This window comes from Acartia tonsa, chromosome 11 (genome assembly GCF_053477335.1).
Source record: "Acartia tonsa isolate MP-2025a chromosome 11, ASM5347733v1, whole genome shotgun sequence".
In the NCBI taxonomy this organism is placed as follows: domain Eukaryota; kingdom Metazoa; phylum Arthropoda; class Copepoda; order Calanoida; family Acartiidae; genus Acartia; species Acartia tonsa.
The window spans coordinates 16,855,812-16,880,520 of record NC_137270.1 but is presented as its reverse complement, the minus strand read 5'-3'; the positions used below and the strand labels follow the sequence as shown (position 1 = coordinate 16,880,520).

General features: G+C 29.5%; 1 protein-coding gene and 1 long non-coding RNA gene across 2 annotated transcripts in view; both read left to right on the top strand.

Moving 5' to 3' along the window:
• Positions 1-24,709, top strand: part of LOC145331659 (putative cytochrome P450 49a1) — a 210,980-nt gene that overhangs the window by 2,479 nt on the left and 183,792 nt on the right. The window lies entirely within an intron of this gene.
• Positions 10,936-11,675, top strand: LOC145332909 (uncharacterized). The gene is made up of 3 exons (XR_013884373.1): positions 10,936-11,011; positions 11,277-11,368; positions 11,582-11,675. It is a non-coding gene; the product is annotated as an uncharacterized LOC145332909 (long non-coding RNA).

Sequence of the window (24,709 nt, the reverse complement as noted above, 5' to 3'; positions counted from 1 at the left end):
TAAATAAAAATGTCTAAATTTACAAATCAACCTTTTCAAAACCCTCCCTCTGGGGAATTGAAAAGTGTTGATATTTCTGTAAATATTGGACGAAAAATATATATACCATGTAAATTATCATTTAAAGATTCAATATTTAAACAAGCATCAGGCATGTATGATACAGGAGCTGATACCTGTATTATGAGATTTTCATATTTTTCTAGACTTTTTTCTGAACATAATAAACAGGATCTATTGTCATTAATAAAAGAAAGTAATTATGAAGTATCTGGTATAACAAATAGAAAGATTGATGTTATTGGCTCAGTTTATATGTCCATGTTTTTACAAGGGGGGCCAGTACTTAGTATAGAAGTTTTGATAGTTGATCAATTTGATCAATTTCCATCTGAATCACCTTTTATTATTGCTTCAAGAATGCAAACATTATTTGGTCTTATACTAATGCCTAGTAGTCTTGAAAATACTATTAAAGTAATTCAACGTAATAAATATGGGAATAGAGTAATAACTAGTTCTTATGCTACAGAGCTAGAGCTCAACACAGCCTATGGGGTAGTTGAAAAGATCTCAAGTATGCAAACAGTAAAAGTAGATTTTGTCATTTCAAAAGTATCTAAATATTTAGTCGAAGATAAAGTAATAGTTTCTCAAGATAAAGTTCCATATGATGAAATGGATGGGTTAAGAATAATTACAACTGTAACAAAAATAAACTATAAAGAGTACCAGTATGTAGTAAATGCTCTAGTTGAAAATTTGAGTAATAAAACTTTCTCTGGGGTAATTAAAGCAACAATTGATTTATTTGATAAGCAATATAGGTTGTATCCCATTAAAGATAATTCTAAACATATTAAGCGATCTATGAGAAGGCTTAAAACAGATAAAGTATCTATTATGTCTGAATGTAGATTACCAGATGATAAAGAGGTCTCAATTAAAAACATTGTCATAAAAAAGCCACTAATTTTTAATGATTCTAAAATAAAGTCAAAATATTATAAAGTAGATATTAGTTTCCCAAATCATTCACCAGATTTATCTGACTATACAGCAGTAAACAATAATGTAAATGATCCTAATGTCAGTTTAACAGATGAGCGCTATCCTATTAAGGAAAAAGTAATACCAAATTATGATCTTAAAAACTATTATGATTCTGAACAGTCAGTTCAAATGGGATTCCAACCAAACTGGAATGATATTAAAGAAAAAGATCTTCAGCCAGAAGGTATTGGAATTCCAACTTCTATTTTAGACACTCCTAAAGATATCATTAAAGAAAGTAATTATGATCCCAAAATTTGGCCTTATGTTAAAAATATATTTATAGATAAATATCCACAAATAGTTTCACGTCATTCTTTAGATAGGGGACATTTATCCAAAACTTTAGGTTATTTTAATTTAAGGTTAAAAGAAAATATTGTACTTCCAAAAAATAAAAAGATAATATATGAATCCTCTGCAGACGCTAGTATGCTGAGGGATGTCTTAGATTATTTATGTAAATTAAAAGTAATATCGAAAGCAAGTCTTACTGGGGATGATATACCAAATTTTAGTTTACCATGTTTTTTAGTAAAAAGGTCTTCAAAGGATTCAGCTGCAAGATTAGTAGTATCATATAAGCTTTTAAACGAATGTATAAGTCAAGATCCAATAACAATCTAAAATTTTGACATGATATTAAATAGGTTACACTCAGCACATTGTTATAGTTCAATAGATTTGAAGTCAGCTTTTCAAAGCATAGAGCTGACTCCAGAATCCAAAAAATTAACCCTATTTAGTTGTATGTGGGGGAGTTACATTTTCAATACTTTAGCTACAGGAATGTCTTTATCTCCAAATGCTCTCGCTAGATTTTGCGATGTAATGATACATCATATTCCAAGTAAAGATAAAAATGGTAAAATACAATTAAATGAAAAAGGGCTACCAATAATGATTAATGATAGGATACCTAATGTAGAAATTTTCTATGATGATATAATTATTTTTTCGAAAGCTGGGCGTACTTATGAGGAAACCATTAAAATACACTTTGATTTAGTAGAAAAGGTTGTTTCTAGATTAGCATTTCATAGAGCTAAACTAGAGGTAGCTAAGAGTCAACTTTGTAAGTTTAAAATATCCTTTTTAGGCTGGCTTATAAGTAATAACTATTTAATGGTCGATCCAAGAAGGGTCGAAAAACTAAATGAGAAAACTTTTCCTTCTAGTGCCAAAGGCATGAAATCATTCTTGGGTGAAGTAAATTGGTTAAGAAATACTTTAAATTTTCAAGTTTTAAGAAACATTCATTATCTAACACCTCTTACTAGTACTAAATTGGGAAAATATAATCCAAATAATATACATAGAGAAAAATTTGAGGAACTTAAGAAACAGCTAACTCAAAGTTGTTTATTTTCAAAAATATGTTTACCAGGTGTACCTAAAATACTTTTTACTGATGCTGCAAGTGAAAAGTATAGTCAATACTCTTGCGTTTTAGCACAAATAGTACCAGCTAAATATTCAAAAAACTTTGTTCCATCTTACATATATTTAGACGATCCTACCCATAGAATTATTTTTGATTTAAAGTTACCAGTGAAACCAGTTCCTCTTAAAAAAGATAACCAAACAATCAAGGATTATTTAATAAATCTTGAGAGTAATTATCCACCTGAGTATGAATATTTGGATGATGATACCTTAGGGTATCAAGAACACTTTAAGATCTCTTTATCCGTATGTTTAAAACTTATGTTGGAACTTCAAAATTGTGTAACAAAATTTGAGAGTATTTGTTTTGAACTACAAAAACATATTAGAGAACATATTATGTATAACCATATTCTGGATACTGAACATAAAGGTAATAAGCTAAGTATGAAAATATATTTAGAGGACATTAAAAAAGGTGTACTTAAAATAGATACGGGATTACACATTTTTAGCGCACTTTCAAATGTACTACATAGGCCTGTAACTCTTATTAATGCAACAAATAAATTCAATGGTAAAAAACTTATAAGATTTAATAATGATAAAAACAAACCTCCTTTTTTCTTTTTATTGTATGAGAAAAATTCGAATCTTATTGTTAGACCTACAATTTTAAATAAGCACTCAGAATATAATATAGGTAAACATAAGGGTTCTTTTGAAATAATCTTATACCACTCAAAAGTAATTCCTGAAGAAATGAGAAAAACTAATATTATGCAACTAGAATTGTATGCAATTTTAGGTTCATTACAAGCAACTACAAAAATGGTTAATTCTGATGAATTATTATTAGCTTGTGATAATAAATGTCTTTATTATCTGTATAATCAAGATGTTAAAGACAGCCATACTAAAATTAATAACTGGGGAGTTAAAATAGAACATGATTATCCAAACTTAGGTTTAGTTTTTATAAAATCTGAAAATAATCCAGCGGATTTTTTGAGTCGCGTTTTTCAAGTTAGTAAGCCTGAAATTGCTCACATTAAATTACCATATATTGTAAAGGATTCTTTAAATGATTACATGCCTAATCAAACAACAATGACTGTAAAAGATTGGCGTGTATGGGTTGAAAATAACCCACAGTTTATTGAAGTTGACAAAACAAGATTGACAGAAAGACAGCTACAAAGTATTAACAAAAGAGATAAAAATATTGCAAAAGGAAAGGAAAAGGGGAAAGAAATAAAATCTAACAGTTTTCAAGTCACTTGGAAAATTAATAATTCAAAAGTTATAGAAGACATAATAATAAATGAACTAGATACCAAAGTTTTTGGATCAGCATTGTCTAACAATCTAGCCGAGCGTAATACTAGGGCAGTATTTAACCCCATAAGAGTTTTAGAGGATATATTAACAACTGATAAAATAATAGAAGAGCAGCAAAAACAATATACACAAATATATACCAATTGTGTAACCAGTAAAGATAAAACTTATAAAGATAAGAACACATTTTATTTTTTACAGTTAGGAATTTTATATATTAAATTTAAAAATAAAATCCCTAGAATTTATGTACCAGATAGTTTATTGGATAAATATATAGCTATGGTGCATACCATTGTAAACCATGGTGGTCCTAAGAAAATGATTAGCAATTTGATTAATTACTACAATCCAAATTTACAAAAATTATGTTACAAATATGCAAGTATATGTGTAGCATGTATGTTAACAAATCATCCTAATAGATCAAATAAATTAGGAGTTTTTCCTCTTACAGCTGGAGTTTTAGAATGCATACATATGGATTTAATTGAAGGTTTACCAACAGCAAGTGGATTTAATCACATATTAATGGCGAGATGCGTAATATCTGGTTATATGATTCTCCTTCCTGTTGTTACAAAAACAGCAAATGAGTTTTTATATCTCTTTGTTAACCATATATGGGTTCACTTCCACCCAAAGGCTGTTTTTAGCGACAATGCCGGTTTATTTAGTTCTAATAAAACAATACGAATTTTAGCTCTTTTAGGGTGTCAGTTTATCTATTCATCAAGCTTTTCTGGAATGTCACATGGAGCAGCGGAAAGTTATGTGGGTTTAGTTAAAAGAATAATGAAAAAAGTATTATCTAATCAACCTAATTTTAATTGGACATTTTTACCATCTATAATAGCTCAACTGCATAATTCCAGTCGTATAACAAAAACCGGTTTTACACCTAATCAATTAGTATTTGGCACAGAGTCTTATTTAAGTAAATGTTTCCTAGATAATCCGTTAGTGCCAAAATTTCACCCTATAATTTCTCGTAGTGTAAAAACATTTGAATCACAACAATTAAGTTTAACAAAAAAACTAGATTCCGTGAGACATTTCATAACAAAGGAAAGAGATAATAGACTTGACAAAGCCAATAGAAATAAGGTTACTAGATCATTCCAAGTAGGAGATGTAATTTTTGTAAAGGATATGAGTAAAATATTGGGTACTACACAACCTCTTAAAACATATTATCATCCTCAACCTTTTGTTATTGTAAAAGTAAATCCAGTTTCAGCCTGGATATCTAGAATTGTTGATGAGTTGACCATTATTAGGCCATTTAATCATTTCAAAAAGTATATACCTTTTTCTGATGAATTTAAGGATTTACCTAAAGAAATAAAGGAAATTGCTCAACAACAACCTATAAATCTAACCACTGAAGAAATTAAGAAGTTAATTTCATCAGCACCTTTAAATTTTGAATTATTCAAAAATGATGAAAAATTGGATAAATTAACTATTGATTCAATAAATGAATTTGACAAACCTAAACCTGAAAATTTAATTTCAGATAGTGAAATAAAGGACCAAATTTTAAATGATGATATTGATGAGACTTCAATGCCTATAACAAGAAGTAAATTACAAGGAATAATAAAACAAAAACAAAAAGATCATGAAAAGTCTGGAGAAACACCAAAACAAATAACGTTTGACTTACACACAGACGAACAAAAAGTATAGAGTAGGTTCATTACTCTTAAGTCTAATTTAATTAAATTTTTGTCCAAAATTTTAGTTTTATAATTTTAAGTAATAATAAAGGTTTTAATTTATGTAGTAAGAAAATAAAATACATTGTATGATATTTAAAATATTTAGTTCTATTAAAGTAAAATAAAATTTAAAATTTTTGTTGATCACTCTATTTGTGGTATATCTATTAAACACAAACCAGAGATGAACAATGACAAGTGTCAATTTCTTATTTTAAACTTCCTTTAGATTACTTCATGCTTTAAATATAATTATTTTTACTATACGAGCAACAATATAACAGCAAACAACATTTTTGGCTTAGAAAATAATTTTTTTTCATCATGAAGAACATCATATTTTTGGCTATTTTCATAACCTTTTCATGTTCAGAAGATGTGATAGATTTTTTCTATCATGAAAAAATAAACCGAGATAAATACCTAGACTCGACTAAATCGGTGGTAAAGATTATTTTTGACTACAACCAAAATATGAAGGATGTAAACACACTCTTCCGAACATCTTTTAATGATTTAAAAACTGAACTAAATACTGATAATGCTGAAATTGAAGCAAAAGGTTCAAATATAGCTATTAGTCTGAATAAATTTCTTGTACTTACGAATAGATATGATCAATTATCAAAAGAAATTGATATAATAATTTCGCATATGACAGCTCTAGATCAACAAATTAACTCAGATTTCGAAGTAAATTATATAATAGATGAAAATAAACAATCTTTTCATTTGGACAATTTTAAGATGCATCAAAAATATTTAAAGGAAGCTTTTGAACCTATACCTTCCATAACTGAAGCAATGAAAAAAGATAATACTTTTATTAGAGGGGTAGATCTTACATTTAATAATCTCTATATTCCTGCAAGAATTTTAATAAGTTTTCTGGAAAATTGGATTGTAACTTTCAAATATTGTTTCCAAGGGGTTGTAACAAATGATCTTAGAAGAAAATTGACTCCTGAAAATAAACACTCTGACTTAGTAAATATCAATTTTATAGGATCAGGTCTGGTTGATAGTAAACCAACATTCTATTTAGATTCTTAGAATTGAATATTTTATCAAACAAAATTAAATATAATTCTTTGATTGCGGTACCATACTCGGGAATTTCTTTAGATTCTTATTATTACTACAATACAGAAAACCAAAAGATTGCTAAATTTATCACTGAGGATGAAAAACAATTGGGACTAAATGAAGCTATAACTTTTTGTTTAAAACATATAAATGATAAGAAATTAGACCTTATTATTCAATATTGTCCTTTTATTAGCAATACAAAATTATTTCAAATTACAAACGAGGGAATTTTGCTTTTTAAACATGATGATAAAATAGGTAAAGCATTTGTGATAGGACTTCAAAAGGATTTAAATAGTTCAAATTACCCGGTACATATTATGTTTAATGGGAAATTGGAATTTAATCTACCTCACAAAGGAGATGTGGTAATAGAAAGACAATCTAATTTTAAAGTAATATCTTCCTCGTTAACATCTGATCAAAGACATCTATTGGAATTAAAAGTTAATGATACCAGAAGTAATCTGGAACAGGCTACGATTATTAAACATATAAGTAACTACTTCAAAAATTCATATTATCAGATATTCATTAATATTTTTGTGTTTACCTCAATAGCGTTTTTGGGAGTTGGATCCAAGGAATTATATGAAAAAATTAAAGCGCATTACAAGCCTCGAAATAGCTCTAAAAAACTTATAATAAACAGATTGGAAACAATACCTTTAAGATCTAGAAGTAGACGTTAAAATTTAAGCAATGCTATAGTTGAACATTAGTTCTAAGTATCAGTTTTAAAAGTAAATTTTACAATATTTTTTTGGGGGGGGTTGACAACTTTTAGTTAAAACAATGTTTTAACCATTTGTTATTCTTCTTCCAGTAGAATTCTTCTTCCAGTCGATAACCTAAAAAGCAAATTATCTATTCTGAACTATAGAATATAATTTAAGAAATATACAAAAAAAAACCAGTTGAATCAAAATAGGTAATCTAACAAGGTGAAAATATCTCATCCTTATGCATTTAAAATATTCAAAGTAAAGTGTATCTCATTCCAATGCATTTAAAATATTCAAAGTAAAGTGTATCTCATCCCTATACATGGAAACAACTGTTAATCTTAACTAGTTTTAAGTGTTTTCGGGTTTTCGATAAAAAGTTTTCTTTCAGAAAATATTGAGTAACTTTAAGACTAATATCATATGTGTTTTCAACATTGTAATAGAATTTTAAACTACAAATAAAAACTTTTCTTTGTTTCAATCATATTTTGGTTTTAACATATAAGGCGGAAAAATTATTTAAGCAGTTATGTTTAGAACTAACTTTTGTCGGTGAAACATACAACTTTAAGTGATTAAAGAATGAAGAGATTTTCTGGTAGGCTTTATTTTATAATATCATTTGAATTTTCAGCAAATTTTATAAGATAGAGTATGTAGCTTACATTAGATAGGATTTTATGTTTTAGGAAGGAGTCTAGAACTAGATATATGTAATACAAAAGTGTAGAACTATTGTCTTGAGTTTTATCATAATTTTTACATAGTGAAATTTTTTGAAAGATTATTAAAATTCCTTTAATTTTTTTCTCCTAATCAAAAGATTTTAGATTTGAGTTTGAAATTGTAGATTCCTAAGTGAAATTAGAAAAATATTTTAATGTAATATTCCCTATGATCTTCAACAAATTAAAGAGCAATATAGGAAAGTTTATTTCATTTAAATTTAACAAAGCCAGTTTTTCTTTCCAAATATAATAACTGTTGAGTTTTAGTTGAAAACATAGAAAAAAAATTATCTAACATACTAACCAACAAATAAGCAAGTAAAGGCAAAATCTTATAAATAAATTAGGGATTAAGTATTTATATGGTTTTAGCTAACTTTAGGAACCATTACAAATAAAGATTTTTAATAGGTATTATTAATCATGCTAAAGTTGAGTTCAATTCTAGGCTATGTTATAAAATTATTAAAGTAAAATTTAAACTTTAAATAAATAGATATATAAAGTTAAAAACAATATAGAGGGCCTTCAAGCATCTTAATTAAACTCTTATATGTTGAGGCAATGAAAGTATAAATTCTAGTGTTTCTTTAAGCAGTACAATTTTGGAACCCAAGTATATTTCCTCTAAAAATGGCAAAAAGAATACCTAACAAAAAAGAATGACATTATCTATAGGTTAAATACACCAGGTTGTAAAGACCTTTAGTTAAATAAAATTGTTCACATATCTCGAAAATGAAAATCAACTATATAATAATCATTAAATTGATTAGCTGTAGTAGAATATCTACACCTATTTAAGATTGAATACAGCTAGGTTGTAAAGATCTTAACAAATGCTACAAGAAAGAGGGAGGACAATACTTTAAAAACTAAATTCTAGTGTAAGAGAAATATTGGTTTGAACTTAAATGCCTCCCCAAAAGAAAGTTTAATTAAGTTTATTGGAGTAAGACTTTATATATTGAGTTTGTTAGATTAAGATTAGGTTAAGATATATTAGGATATAAAAGGGTAATTAAAATAGAATTGAAGTACAGAAAAAAAGATTTTGAATAATTATAGCGGGGAAATTTTAACAAGAAGCAAAATTTTATAAACATGTTTATCCAATTAGCAGGTTTAACTTAATTCTTTAATTATCTAGACTAAGACTTTTCCTATAAACAAGATGTATATTAAAAGATTATTACATAAGTAACATTTTTTGTATGGTTGGAATTTTGGAATTAAAAAAAAAAACTTGAAGTTATATCGAAAGCTTGAACCGAAATATTTAGTTATAAGTTTTGCGTAAAAAAATAATAAGTTTTTACCAATGAGAAAGTCAAATATTTGTTAAATCACGTTTTAAAACAACACTGTATTTAAGTTAAGTTTGAATATTATTTACAATTTTTGAAAGATTTAGTTTAAGTTTAAAACAAAAGGTTATTTACAATTTTTAAAGCATAAATTTGAGTAAAAATATATAAGGTAGCTTATCACAATTGAATTTTCTGAGGTAGTTAATTAGAAAAAATATAGTAATTATTTAGGCCAAAAACTTTAAAACAAAATATTATTCATAAACTACATAGTAATTAAATTAGTTTATAATTTTATCACTGTTTTTATAAAACTTTGGTGGAAGAATTTTGAAATTTTAAAATCTTTATTATACATGCCAAATTATATAAGAAAAATAGAATAATAAGTATTTAAATTTTGAGATCTTGATTTGCTTACTATCACGAAAAAACACGAGGTAGTCTATTATGTTTGAATTATTGAGGTAGTTAAAAAAAATAATATTTATCACTTAAGCCAGAAACTTTAAACCGAAATGTTTAGTTACAATTTATGAAGAATTTCGTTTGATTTAAAAAACTTTTTTTTCACTAATTTTATGAGATTTTTGGTGGTGAAATTTAGAAAATTTTGAATTTGTATCACAAGTTTTATAACAGATTAAGTCCAAAAGTTGAAAGTCCGAAAAAAAAAGTCCGAAAGCAGAGTTTTTTACCAGTTATGTATATCGGGGTTTGGAACCATCTGAAACAAAATTAAAATTGATTAGCATTTATTTATTGTAATAAGGAAATAAGTTTTTAGTAAAAAAAAAACTTTTAAGATGTGCAAACTAAAGAACTATAAACTTATAGTTAGACATAACTCCTCTAATTTAAGGGACAGGGATGAAATTATAGTTAGAGATTCCAATAGAGATTTACGACTCATGGAAGAATTTTTCTTATGGCTCATTCAACAAACCCGATTAATTTTAATGCAGAAAATTAGTAGCTTTAAGAATAAGGAAAAAAGTAAACATTGCATTAGAAAAAATAAGCAAACTAATGATTTAGATAAGTCTACAACATTTTTTGAATACATTGAAGTTAATATGCGTTTAGCCAAGCAAGTACAGAGGGCAATGCTTCTTAACGTAGTTAAAACTTTAATGAAAAACTTTAAAAACCTAAAAACAATACTAGCTTTACCAAATAATTTGTTAGAAGAATAATAGGTGAAAAGTTTAATTTTAAATACTGCAAAACTTTTATAAAATTTGTAATTGCACATATAGTAAGCTAGGTACTGTATTTAAGATTTGTTTTATAAGTGTTTTGTAGATTTTAGGATGTTCTGAGTAAAATTGAACATAAAACTTTCTTTCTTTTTTGAATCATTTAATTTCGTCTGTAAAGGGCAAAATTGAAACATTTATTTAAAACTTTTATTTTTAGCTTAAAGTGTGTAAAATTAACATAGAAATTACGTTGCTATTTATATAAATTTAATAATAAATAGATAAATTTATGTGCTGTACACATTTGTTTACCAATTAAACCAGTTCTAGTCTGAAAGATTTACTATAAAAGCATAGAACATTCGGATTAGAATTGTAGTCTGACCAGTAAAGTCCTAGCAGTAACACTAGGCACAAACCCTCAGCTACCAAGTTCAAAAGCTTGGTTAGGTAAGTCCTTTCATAATAAAGGCGTGGAAGCCAGCTATATTTTATTGTTCTTTTATTACTTTTACTCTTGTCCATAGAGTGTGTAAGTGATAGATATTAATTTTATTGTATTTTACAGCCCTAATTCATACATTATTTAAGTTATTTCGTTAAACCTTAGATCTTCTATGTTTTAGTAGCTTTAAGAACCAACCTCTTTTATGTTTTATGGTTGGGTATATCAAATGTAGTAGTTGATATACCTAATCTATGTTTTTAATGTTAGATGTTTAGATTTTTACAGCATTAGAAGATTCAACTGATGTTTTGTTAATTTCTAAGATATTCTACCTTTCAGCCTGGATAGCTCAATGTTTGGTAAGATATTATATCTAATTTTTATTTTATTTATTTCTTAATTTCTGCTTTTTGACCTTCCATACTTTTAAAACATATTATCATTCTTATCTAATTCAAAGTCTTCAGCTCAGAATAGATAAGATTGATCATATTGTAGTATAATTTCATTCAAATAGTAGTAAAATCAAGTTAATTTAATGTAATTTAGGTTAATATTATATTTTATTTCAGTAAAACCACGTGTTAAGCTACATGAGATTCCATCTGATATTTATTATATTATTTTATGTTAATTGTTATTATTTATACTTGTGAAATACAAGATTTAAATGTAAAACCCCTCTTATTTGATAGAAGATTAAATAGCTAGTAATTAAATTATTGATTGAAATTCTAAGGGTTACCAGGTCTCAAAATTCACAAAACAATAAGGAAAACTTTTCTTACTCTATTCACGGGCAACAAAAAAGGGTTTCTTGACTGTCCTAGTTCAGCAGCTAGACGAGTCTATAAATAAAAAATTTTTATTAGGTAGGAATTTACATTTTTAGTATCTGAAAGTATACATGATCAGAAAAAAAAGTCAGTATATATTATAGAAAGGGTACTTAAGATTTGATGAGTTTAAGGTAAATTAGAAGGAAGTAAATTAAATCATTTGAATTAAAGAAATTTAATTACCAAAAACCTAGTATAAAATTTTAGTATATTAAAGTTACAGAAGCGAAGTAAAACTTAAAGAATTAGGTAGTTAACAATTAGTTTAATACACCTATAAATAATTAGCAGGGACTTTCTGCAATCAAATAAAAATAGCCTACTGTCTATCAAAAATTACTTAAGTTTAGAATGACTTTTACAAAAGTAAAAATAAAAATTTCTTTCAGAAGATATAAAAGCTTTATTTGATATACCTCTAGATTTATCTCAGGGGGTTGGGGCAGCAACTCTATAGCCTGATTTGTCCGAGGGGGTTGGTGACGGTGACGCAACTCTAGTGCTGGGTTAGCTTGTAGGTTCTCGTCTCGTTCTGGATCTAAAATATAAAAAGACTATTAACTAAATTATATTTAATGATTATTAAAGAATATTTACATCCCTGTAACATCACCTATAGGGAATATTGGGTTTTAAACAGATGCGAATACCATAAACTAAATAAAAATCTAATTATAATCTATACTTCTATCCTCATTTTTGTAATAATTGTCCTTAACATATTAGAAAGGAGATAAGAAAAAACTTTACCTGGTTAGGAAATATTTTGCCTTCTCTTCTTAAAACATAGTCTTAATACCGCCGCCGTTCTAAAAAAAATGACAGCTGTAATTACTTCAGATGCTAATATTAAAAAACCTACCAGGGCTACAAAGCTATCTGTAGGTTTGGACTTTTATAGTCCTGGATTAATAAAGATTTTACCAAGAAATTGCGTCAAAATAGATCTACGTTTCCAAATTAAACCACCTGAAAATCATTTTACTATGCTTAGGGAGCAATCAAGTTTAAGCTTAAAAATATAATATGCACTGGTGGGATCATAGATCCTGATTATTTGGGTAATGTTTATTTCATACTTCATAACTTATCAGGGAAAACATATGTCATCCAAAAGGGTGAAAAAATAGGTCAAATGATATTTCTAAAAAGCTGTTATCCAAAAATATTAACCATACGCAGTTTTGGGGCAGAGAATGCAAATAAACAAATGTCAGAATTAAAATATTTAAGAGAGGAAAGGGGATCTAAGGGCTTTGGTTCTAGTAATGAAATAGAGGGGGAGAGGAAAATAATAAACTTACCCGAGAGCCAAAAGTCCAAGGGCAACAGCAGCAAGGAATAGTTTATCGGTAGTAGACTCATTACGTTCTTCTTGCAGAAGAGTATTAAGAATTGTTGTAATCTTATTTAAAATCATCTGAGAACTACCGTCCGGAATACTCATTGTTGAAAAAAAATCTGAAATTATAAATTTTTACAGTAATAGGTAAGTAAATCTAAACTCAATAATTATAGGTATTTACTTATCTATTGATATTATTAGTAAAGATATATAGGTAAGCATAATCTATGCTAATGTTTATGTTTATTAACTTAAGCATTGATAATATTAGTAGAGATATAATAGTGTTTTAAAGAACATTTTTTTGGGATAATATACAACTGTATAGTAGGGGGATTCGCCTTGTTAAAACATAGGTTGGCAATTTTTTATAGTTCTTGCATGGCTTAAATGTTATGTTGACACTACTGTAAAAAAAAACTTATTAGCAGTTGGTACTTTTCAGTTACACAAGAGATGAAAATTCTAAACTGTAATAGAAAGTATGAATTTAGTTTATCTCAAGAACAATAGGAAACACTAAGTAAACATTAAACTGAAAAAGATTTCTGCAGATTATTCACAACAGAGTCAGGAGGGATAGTAGAAAAATTGGGGCCAAAATTAGTAGTATTAAAATATTTGGTAGGATCAAGGTTTTTCTGGGTAGCACGATGAACTCTTGAGTTAGCCGTTTGACTCTGCTGGGAACGCCGTTTAATCTTTTTAGTACACTTTTGACCTACAAATAAAAAATCAATTAACAACAAAAATAATAAGTTTTCTTTTAAATTTAACCGTTCTAACAAATACGCAATAGAAAATTAAGAATGCCGCTGATAATTATGAAGTTTGAAAAATAAAAATCGCGAAACCTATACACGAAGACGACATTATGAATAAGGAAATTTAATTAAAGTAAAAGAAAATATAACAAAAGCAAAATAAACCAAATTAAAGTCTAAAAATAATATCTATTGGTTTAATTTTATTTTTCCATCTTATTCTTACAATTTTTTGGACACACTCTATCAATATTGGCCATTTTAAAAATTGAAATTTGATCTTTTTGATAATAGTATCATAAATATATATAATCTATATAGACTAACAGACTATAAAATCGTTCGCACCCAATAAAAAAGTCTGCAAATTAATTTCATAAAATAGCATAAAATAAAATCTTACCCAATGCAAGCAAAGCAAGTAATATTAGGATAAGAAATAGGGCCACTAGAATTGTACCACCAATAACCAAAATGGAGAAATAACCTGGGCTATAAAAAAAATATATTTTATTGAAAATGATAGGTAAAACAATTTTTTTTCTTTCAAAATTTACCTGCTGATTATTTCATAAATTGACTGATAGGTATTCTTGACAGCCAAACCATAATCACGGTGGATAGAATTGTTATAGGTAGGACTCGGTTTTGGGGTAAAATTGGGAATATTTGGTAAATTATAAGTTTTTGTAGTAAAATTTCCAACCTGGGTTTGAGGACCAGATTTAAGTTTTCGCTTATTTGTAACTTTACCACTGAGTTTAGGAGAAGGTAGTTTAGTGGTAGGAACTTTTGGTAGATAAGTGGTTAGAGGACCCAATTTCACTTCTTTAAAAGGAGTTGAAACCATTTCTTGGGTCCTAAAATTTTTTCGAATTTCAGGCTCAGAAAGTTCCTCAGAATCTGCCTCCAAGACCCGGAGAGAGGAGGAGGTGGAGGTAGGAGAAATTGAGATAATTGAGAGACCGGAACCTGAAGTAATCACCGTGGTGGACGGAGATGAGACCATTTTTGATGATGGAGGCGAAGGTGTGGACGTTGGCAACGGAGAAGACAGCGTTGCTACTTCAGATTCTAAAGTGGTTGCTGAGGATAAGGGTGACCCTACTGAAAGCAAAGAAGCTGATGAGGTTGATGAGAATGCAGAGGATGGAGCAGTTGTTGAAGCCTCAGATGTGACTGAAGGTAACTTTGAGTTATCAGTAGATAGATGTGTAGCAAGCTGGTTTAGAGTTTCTTGCAATAAAACCGGTTTTTCTAAAGTAGATTCCAAGAAAGGAATGTCAGGGGCAGATGGAAAAGTAGTAAAGTAGTCAGAGGAAAAATCAACATAGGAGGAATCACTAATATTCAACGCATCTTTAACAGATAGATTGGGTTGTGTAGTGTAAAGCATCACTTTCTCATCATGCATATCATTTTCATAACTGAAGTCAATAAGCCAATTTCTTAAAAGTGGCATCACGGAGAAAACACCCTAAAAACACTTTACTATAATGAAGTTGTTTTAAGACTAAAGGAACATATTATCTAACAACAGGGTGACCAAAAAATATTTTATTTAGACATGGAGGTCTGTACACCTGCGGCAACAAACGGTCATCATGTTGTCAACAAGGAGAATGGACAGGGAGAGTCAGAGGACAAGGAGGTTAGTGAAAATTCGTATGAGGTAGCTGATGATTTTGATGACTTCGAAATTTTAGAGGAGTTTGATAGTCCAAGATTGAATAGAAAAACATTCCCTGTTCTCATCAGCGATAATTGTAATACGTCTTTTTCCACCCCGACCGAGAAGAATCTTCTAGAAAGAAAGATTCAGAATAGGCGGGCTCTTTATTCACCTTTTTTCTTCTCACTCCCCTTTTCTGAGAAATCAACACACTCAGAAATTACAAACACGTCATTGATTTTTAAAGCAAGCTATTCGCTAACTCCTTATTTAGCTTGTACACAAAAGTTCAATTATAAGTTGACAGACATAGATAGTGAAACATTATTTAAACACAATCTCTACTTCGATAAAATTGCTGTACTCACAGGGGCAGTTGAAAAAAGAGCAGCTATACTTCCTTGCATGCTCAGAATTGACGAAAATAATGTTGAACTCAATCTTCTCAGTAGGTTTAGGGAAACTTGGGGAATTCATAGAGTTCAACAGGCAAGCATAAGTAGTGGGGGGTTTAGGCCAGCATTACAAAGCATGACTAAGAAGTATATCCATCTCTTTGCTCAACCACCCCCACCCCATTATTGTTTCTTTAATGCTAAAGATAGTGAAAGTAATCAATTAATAATTAGACAACACTATAGAAGCAGTTATTACCAGAAGTTGTATGAGACTAAGACAAACCTGATCCAAGTGTATGGTTGTCCTACAACCATACCTAGCTCCCAATATATTTGCCTTGGAGCACAAGATCAGGAAATTCTTGACTCATGCACCTTCGTGGATAAGGTTTATGGGATTGTACCAGTGGACAATCCTAGAGACTTGAATGTGCTTCTGAGTCAAGGGGAAGAGTTATATCTCGTGGACTCTGGGTACATGAGTGCCCAGTGTCTCAAATTGTATGGGTATTTCCCTGAGGACATTTTTTGGATGCCCCATACAAGGGACGAGATTCGCTCAAAGATTAGAGCTAAATTCTCAGGGGAGGGAAAAATGAACGTTGACAGGTTTCTGGATTTGTCTCTGGTCAATATCAGAAATTTGTTCAGTGACTCAGGATTCAACTTACTTTTTGTCTCTCTTCCAAGTGGAAGTATCCTGAGACTGACTCCTGCTCTAATTTTTACCCTTGTTTTGAAGCATAGACAAGATGATTTCACCCTCGTCAATTGAAATTTTTTTTTGTTTTTATGGAGAGAGGGAAAGATGATTTACTTTTATTAAAAATACACAAAAATCAATTTGACTAAAGTCCAGTAAATTTAGATAGAAAATAAGTTCTCAAAAAAAATTATAAAAAAAACATAAAAAGAATTGTAGTTTTAAAATAAATAAAAAAAAACCAAGTATTAGTATATTTTGAGTTTCCCACAGAAAGTGCAGTTTTTGCTACAATTTTACAAGAGCAAAAACTATGATTGCACAACAGTTCACAGTTATATAATTGTGTTTTAAATCTAGAATATTCTAGACTTTTTGTAGGAAACAAAAAGTATAGTTATTTATTGTGATTCAATAATTTCATCATTATTTTGTATTATGTAATTGTATATAGATACTAGAATGTTCTTAGAAACACTTTAATTATACAAGCAAAAACCAATGAATAAGTTTTTGTCATACTTTTAATACATAAAAAGCTAATATTGCATCATGTGTAAGTTTCCAGAAACTTCTTTATTATATGACAAAAAACTGATGTAGAAGTTTTTATTATGCTTTTTTAATACATAAACAGCTAGTATTGCATCATATGTAAATTTCTAGAAACTTCTTATTATATGACAAAAACTAATGTAGAAGTTTTTGTTATACTTTTTAATGCACAAAAAAGCTAGGATTGCATCATATTGTGCCATTAACCAAATTCTAGAACATTCTAAGATCTTAGTATAAATAGAGCAGCAAAGTATCTGGTTTTCAATGAGCCTTGCACACTCATTCACTCGTAACCTTTTATTTAACCTCTGTATCTCTTAAATGTTTAACCTATCTAATGTGTTTATCTGTATACTCTCTCTTTTCTTAACCATTCTGTTAGTTTTTATAAGAATGGTGTTTATTTTTATGTGTATCAATTTTTCATTTATCTTAATTTCTGTTTTACTCTTATTGAGATTTATAGAAATTTTACAAGTTCCCTGTTGGGACTTGTAAAAATCAAATGAAGCTCAAAACTAGAGAAATAGTCTAAGTTCTGAAAAATCATATACTTATGCTGCTTAAAAAATCTATCTTTAGCAAATTTATCTAAGTTTAACTATTATATCTTTGGACTTGTAAATTTACAAAACATAATGAAGTTTGATGATTATTATTCAAAGTATTTGGATAACAAACAATTACATGTCAAGTGTAAAGAAAATCTTAAAGAATCAAATATTATAAGTTTGAAGTTTACTTTCTTATTAAGAACTTATGGTTTACACTTTGCAAATCCAAAGATATGTTTTAACTGTCATAAAACATATTTAACCTTATATAAAATAATTGAAAATAACTTAAAAAACATTATTATACTTATGTTAGAATACAATACTAAACTATGATACTCACATTTAATCAACAATAAAGTATAAACAATAAACACTTAGTACATTTTTCACTTTGGTATATATTGAATAATTTGAACTTGAAGTTGTGAGACAACAATTCTTTATTGCACTAAAGTTAATAAATAATAGGAGATCCTCGCGTGGAAGTGTTTACAACACTTAGGTCTTTGTATTAATTTTGCCATTACTTAAGTAGTTTAAGAGTAAAAGTAAAAACTAATTTAAAAACTTAACTTATAAGCATATCATAACTTACTAAAGGACCTTTGCCTCTATATTATCTTGGTAAATGTTTATTATTTAAATATTCTTTATCTAATAGACTTTTTCTTAGAAAGCAAAATAATTACTAATTTAAAGCTTGTTAGAAAGTCCTAGTACCTTTGAAAGCGATTAGTAAAGAGCGGAGTTATTCCTGCGGAGGGAATAGCGTGATTAGTGGTTATGTATATAGTTGATATTCATTAAGTTATGATAGTCTACATATACAACTTATTAAAGGACTTTTGCTACTATATTATCTAAGTATAAAGTAACTTCAAAATACTTTGATGATTCCTTTTATTTAGAAATTCAAAGTAGTTGCTAATATCAAAGCTTGTTAGAAAGCCCTAGTACCTTTGGAATACGTTAGTAAAGAGTGGAGTTCTTTCCTCCAACTTGATTAGGAATTATTCAAGTGCAAAAATAGAATCATTCTTAGTTGAGGGTTAGGAATCAACGTGGTTAGCAATTACATATATAGTAGATACAAATATTTTAAGTTTTGCAAAATTACTAGAGATTAAAGGACAGCTATCTGTAGGCATTTGGAGCTTTAGGGACTGAAACGCACGACACAAATGCAATTGAGAGCCTTGTGTACAAGCAATTGCAGCTAGATGACACTCTAGAGGCCCTAGAGAATGCTAGTATATTTGTGGCCATTGGTCGCGGCCCTAGGGGGACACTCGCACCGGTTGACACTCTAGAGGCCCTAGAGCACACCGGAACATGGGAACCTCTATAGTTGTACCTCTCTTTAAGGATGCTTGATAAGAAATATTAAGTTGTATGATACATGCTGAATTAGATTTTGGGACACTGATTAGTACAGCTCTGTAGCTTAATAGCTTGGATTCTAGGAGTAAGGGTACGGTAACGCATCAAGTTGTACTTGTATAAGCCGGCTATGCAGTTTACTCTGAGTTTCTATTGTTATAAGAAAAGCGAAATACATCTGGTAGCTTGCTAGAGTTTAATTAAGCATTGGATAAATTTTTATTTATTTATTCTTGGAAAATCTAGCTTTATTTAATATTCTTGCAATTTATAGCTTATAAGTACTTCATAACATAATTTTAATCTAAGTTTAAAGTATTGAATGGAACTACTTTTCTTTGGCAAAGTTGAATTGTTTATCACATCTATCACTTGAATCAATTTAGTCTAACCAGCTAAATGTTGTAAACTTTGACAAGATTGCGTTTAACTTATTCAGTTTGGTAGCTAAACTTATGCTTTGTCATATGAGTTGGAGATTGGCTTCAACTTGGTTGGTATTCTCTTCTTGATCTGAAACTTGGCACGTTTTATTAGAATTGGGAGAAAACATATCAGGTGATAGGCTCGAATCTCGGCCCGACACTGCGTCATAACTAAAGACTTAGAAAATTGTTCCTACAGCTGTTCTGTCAAGTACGCGACATAAATAGTCAGAGTATTTGGAATGCCATGGCTCACAAACAGCTGCAGCTCATTACAAGTTAGGACTTCTCAGACAAAGGTCGTGCAATCAAAGGGTAGGTTGTCTATTGGATGTTACTTAACCCAATATCCTTAGTTGTTTTAGTATTATATCCCATTATAAGCGGATGATGCTCTGGATTCTCTAGATGATCACTTAAAAATCGAAGGAAAATCACACCTTTATGAGGTATGGTACTAAAAGTCAAACTTACATATATGTTTCTAAACTGATAATGTTCTATTTAGTTCACCACTGAATGGTACAGAAGTAAGAATAGTATGTACACCATATATTGGAGGTGCTCATGATAGGTAAGAATAATATGTACACCATATATTGGAGGTGCTCATGATAGGTAAGAATAATATGTACACCATATATTGGAGGTGCTTATGATAAGTAAAAATAATATGTACACCATACATTGGAGGTGCTCATGATAGGTAAGAATAATATGTACACCATATATTGGAGGTGCTTATGATAGGTAAGAATAATATGTACACCATATATTGGAGGTGCTCATGATAGGTAAGAATAATATGTACACCATATATTGGAGGTGCTCATGATAGGTAAGAATAATATGTACACCATATATTGGAGGTGCTTATGATAGGTAAAAATAATATGTACACCATACATTGAGGTGCTCATGATAGGTAAGAATAATATGTACACCATATATTGGAGGAGCTCATAACAGGTAAGAATAATATGTACACCATATATTGGAGGTGCTCATGATAGGTAAGAATAATATGTACACCATATATTGGAGGTGCTCATGATAGGTAAGTTGAAGGAAGTAGAATTTATCTATAGGTATTTTATAATATATGCACCTAACCTTCATAGGCGAATCCCCTAGAGGCGTACCCTCTTTCCCAATTTTTTATTTAAAAAATTCTATAGGGAATGTATTTTTATTGCGGCGTGTTTATAAAATAGTTTGCCTATATATTAAAACAAAATGTAAAAAGACACTCACATTGAAAATAGATTCTAGGATATCTTTTGATAACTCTATTTTATTATATATTAATCTATTATACAATTAATCTATTATAATGTCTGTACTAGTTGTAGAGGTAGCACTGTAAACTTCATTGAAAAGAGATATATTCCTTAATAATTCTATTATTTCATCTAAACACAGTGTGTTTTTTTTTTTATGAGAACTTTTTTGAAAGCAATTTTACCCCACTTATAGTAATCAGAATGATTAATGGCTTATTTTCTTCGTTTTTTAATGCAATTAATAGAACAACAACAAAAATATTTCAGTTTTTATTTAAAAAGTACAGTAAATTCTAAAATTCAAAACTTAGGTGTCAACATCTAAAACTGGTTTTAGTTCATTTTTCTTATGCCTAAATCTTCTACCTTTTGCAAGAAAAAAACTGGATTTTCTGTAGTCGACTTTGGGGGGCCAGTACTCCCTCCCTGATTGAGATATGAACCTCAAACTTTGATATGTTCTAATACACGTCCCTAATAGTATCTGTATTTATTTTTAGCTCTATATCTCAACTTTGAAATGTTTGGCAGCCATTCTTGCAAAAGGTTGAATATTTGAGCATAAGAAAAATGCGCTAAAACCATTTTTAGATGTTGACATCTAAGTTTTGAATTTTAGATTTTACTGTACTTTTTAAATAAAAACTAAAATTTTTTTGTTGTTCTATTAATTGCATTAAAAAACGAAGAAAATAAGTCATTAATCATTAAATTCTGATAACCATAAGTGGGGTAAAATTGTTTTCAAAAAAGTCCTCATAAAAAAACACACTGTATATTATATACAGGGTGCGCCACATAAAACCGGACTTTTTTAAAACAGTCATAGCGTCAAAACTACTTGACCAATCAGAACGTTTGACCCCACTATAAAAAGCTTATGTAATGACCTTTTAGCACAAAAAAATCTTTGGACGAAGATTGGCTCGTACTCTGAGCTGGCCGCGCTTATGTTCAACAAGGCAGATTCGAAATGTGCTGGTGATATATCTGGATTCTCGACTTGGGCCCACTAAATCAGACCTCAGCCCATCTGTAGATGAGGTGGAGTTATGCAACTTGCTGGGGATACTGTTAGATACATAAGTAAGACACTAGAAAAGACTAGAGCTCTTTATCTAAAATGGCTTGGCTGTAGTACTCCGGCAAAGTGAGACGTGGCAGATTTAGAGATGTCAAAAACGTCAAAAATCGTGTAAAATCGATAAAATTTCTCGGTTCTCGACGTTAAAGACCCATATGGGACTTAAAAACTCATTTTAGACTATGGATTGCGCTGACAACCCTTGCCGAATCTTCATGCCATTTCCAAAAAGGTAAAGAACGTCGTTTTAGCTCAACTGTGGTCCAAATAAAGGCCCCGTGTCAAAGGGTAGCTTGAAAGTTGGGTGAATTTGGATCCTGCAGTTACTCACAATCCTAAGGAAATGTCTCCTCCCAGCAGCCCGATCTTAATTCAATGGACTTTTGGGCCTGGAGCTACTTTGAAGCATGCACCAATAGACATGCTCATACCACAAAGACCTCCGTCATTGCTACTATAAAGGAGAACTTCGCCAGCTTGGACAGGTACATTTTGACCTGGGACTGCCGGCGGTTGAGGAGGCGGGTAGAGGCGGTGATTGATGCTGGCGGCAATTTTATTCAATGATCTAATAGTCAACTACCTAATTTGCTTCCCAGTTTTTAAAATTCAATAAAATCTTTAAAATTGACGATTTTATGTTAATTTGTTTACAATATAGAAAAAGTCCGGTTTTATGTGGCGCACCCTGTACATCCTTCAATTAATAATCTATTTCAAGGTCTGTACTGGAAGAAAATGTGATACAAACCACAACAGTAAAAAGTAGATCTGAAGACCAAGCAGGAGATAGAAAGGAGACTGTTTATGCCAGTCCTCAATGTAGAGTTTCTTCACAAAGGTTATTTACTGAAAGCAAAGATACTCTAAAATTCCAAATGACCATTTGTCCGTCCATATGTCGGCTACATTTAGAGAGAAACGAGATTTGCAATTTTTTTTGCTGACATTTATAATAGAAAGCTAAATAATTTTTCTGTTGGCCAATAAGTATCTATTTTATAACTTTGTGTGTCAGAATGTCTGTAGCGTAAAGAGCATAAAACTTTCATGGGTGTAATATGTTATTTCTTCTACTATTTTGGATTAAAGGCTTTTTGGTATTTGTCTTAAAATTTAATAAGTTAGCATAGTTAATGTTACAGAATAGTTATTTCTCGCATCGTATTATAAACGGCTTTCCGCGGATATAGAGAGTACAATTATACGATTAAAACTAGTTTTTTTAGCCCCGAGGTGCCGAAAGGCACCGGCTAAAAAAACTGGTTTTAATCTTATGATTGTACATTTCTATATTCGTAGAAAGCTGGATATAATACGATGCTAGACATAGTTTTTTCGTATGGATGAGAACCGGTTCCTATCCACCGGATTCGAAAGAATACGAGAAAACTCTTTATATATTCATACTGAAATCATTTTTCTTTTAATATTTTTAGATTTGTATCCTATTATTTTATCCTGTTATTTTTGCTGTGTTTTGCCACCCCGGTTCTTATTACAACATCACTCAATGTTTTCATAACTTCAGGTAGTTTTAATCTTTATTAATGTTTCATGTTTTTCTATCTGTCTGTCTGTCTATATATACTTTTATGTTCATTTGCATGTCTGTCTATCTCTTCTGATTTTATCACTAGATGTTTTCATAACTTCATATACAGTGTTAATTATACTCGTCTATCAATATATCATGTTCATCTGTCTGCTTTTCTGTAAATTGTCCATCAATCATCCATTAATTTATAATGTTCAACTGTCTGTCTATCTATACTTATCTTATTACAAGTGTTTCCATAACCTCAGATATTGTTTTATCTTGTATTGATATTTTATGTTCATCTGTCTATTTGTCTGTCTATCTATCTTTTCTGATTACAACATCACTAAATGTTTTCATAACTTCAGGTAGTGTAAATTATACATCAATCATTTGTTAATGTTTCATGTTTTTCTATCTGTCTGTCTGTCTATCTATACTTTTCATATTACAAGTGTTTCCATAACCTCAGATATTGTTTTAATTATACAATCTTTTATTATTCTTTTTGTTAATTACCTGTCTATATTTTTTTATTAAAACATCACTAAATATTTTCTTAACTTCATATACAGTGTTAATCATCAATCACTCTTCTATCTATATATTATGTTCATCTATCTTCTATTAATCTATCTGTCTGTCTGTCTATCCAACTATTCTCGTTTTAACAGAGCTGGATCTCTAAATCATTTTAGTGGTGCGCCGGATCGCCTATGCCATTTTGATTTAAAGATTTATAAGGTGCGCCAATCAAGACCACCCCTGGCGCGCCCCGATCCGGCGCACCACTAAATTATTTAAAGATCCAGCTCTGTTAAAACGAGAATAGTTGGATAGACAGACAGACAGATAGATCTCTGTTTTCGATCTTACTTTTGAACATTATATGTCTATCTAACTAAATGCTTATCTGTTTATCTATTCAACAATCTATCAATCAAAATATTTTTTTATCTATTTCTGTGTCTTGTGACGTTTCCTAACTGTTCTTTTTATAACCTTTCATACAAATAAGGTCTGTCTTATATTTCAATCAAGTTTTTTTTCTACAAGTATAAAAGTCAAAGAAATACTTTTTTAAGATTATAAATTCTAATATTAAGTTTATAAATATTTTTCATATGGCATTTTATCTTGTTTTATTTTAGC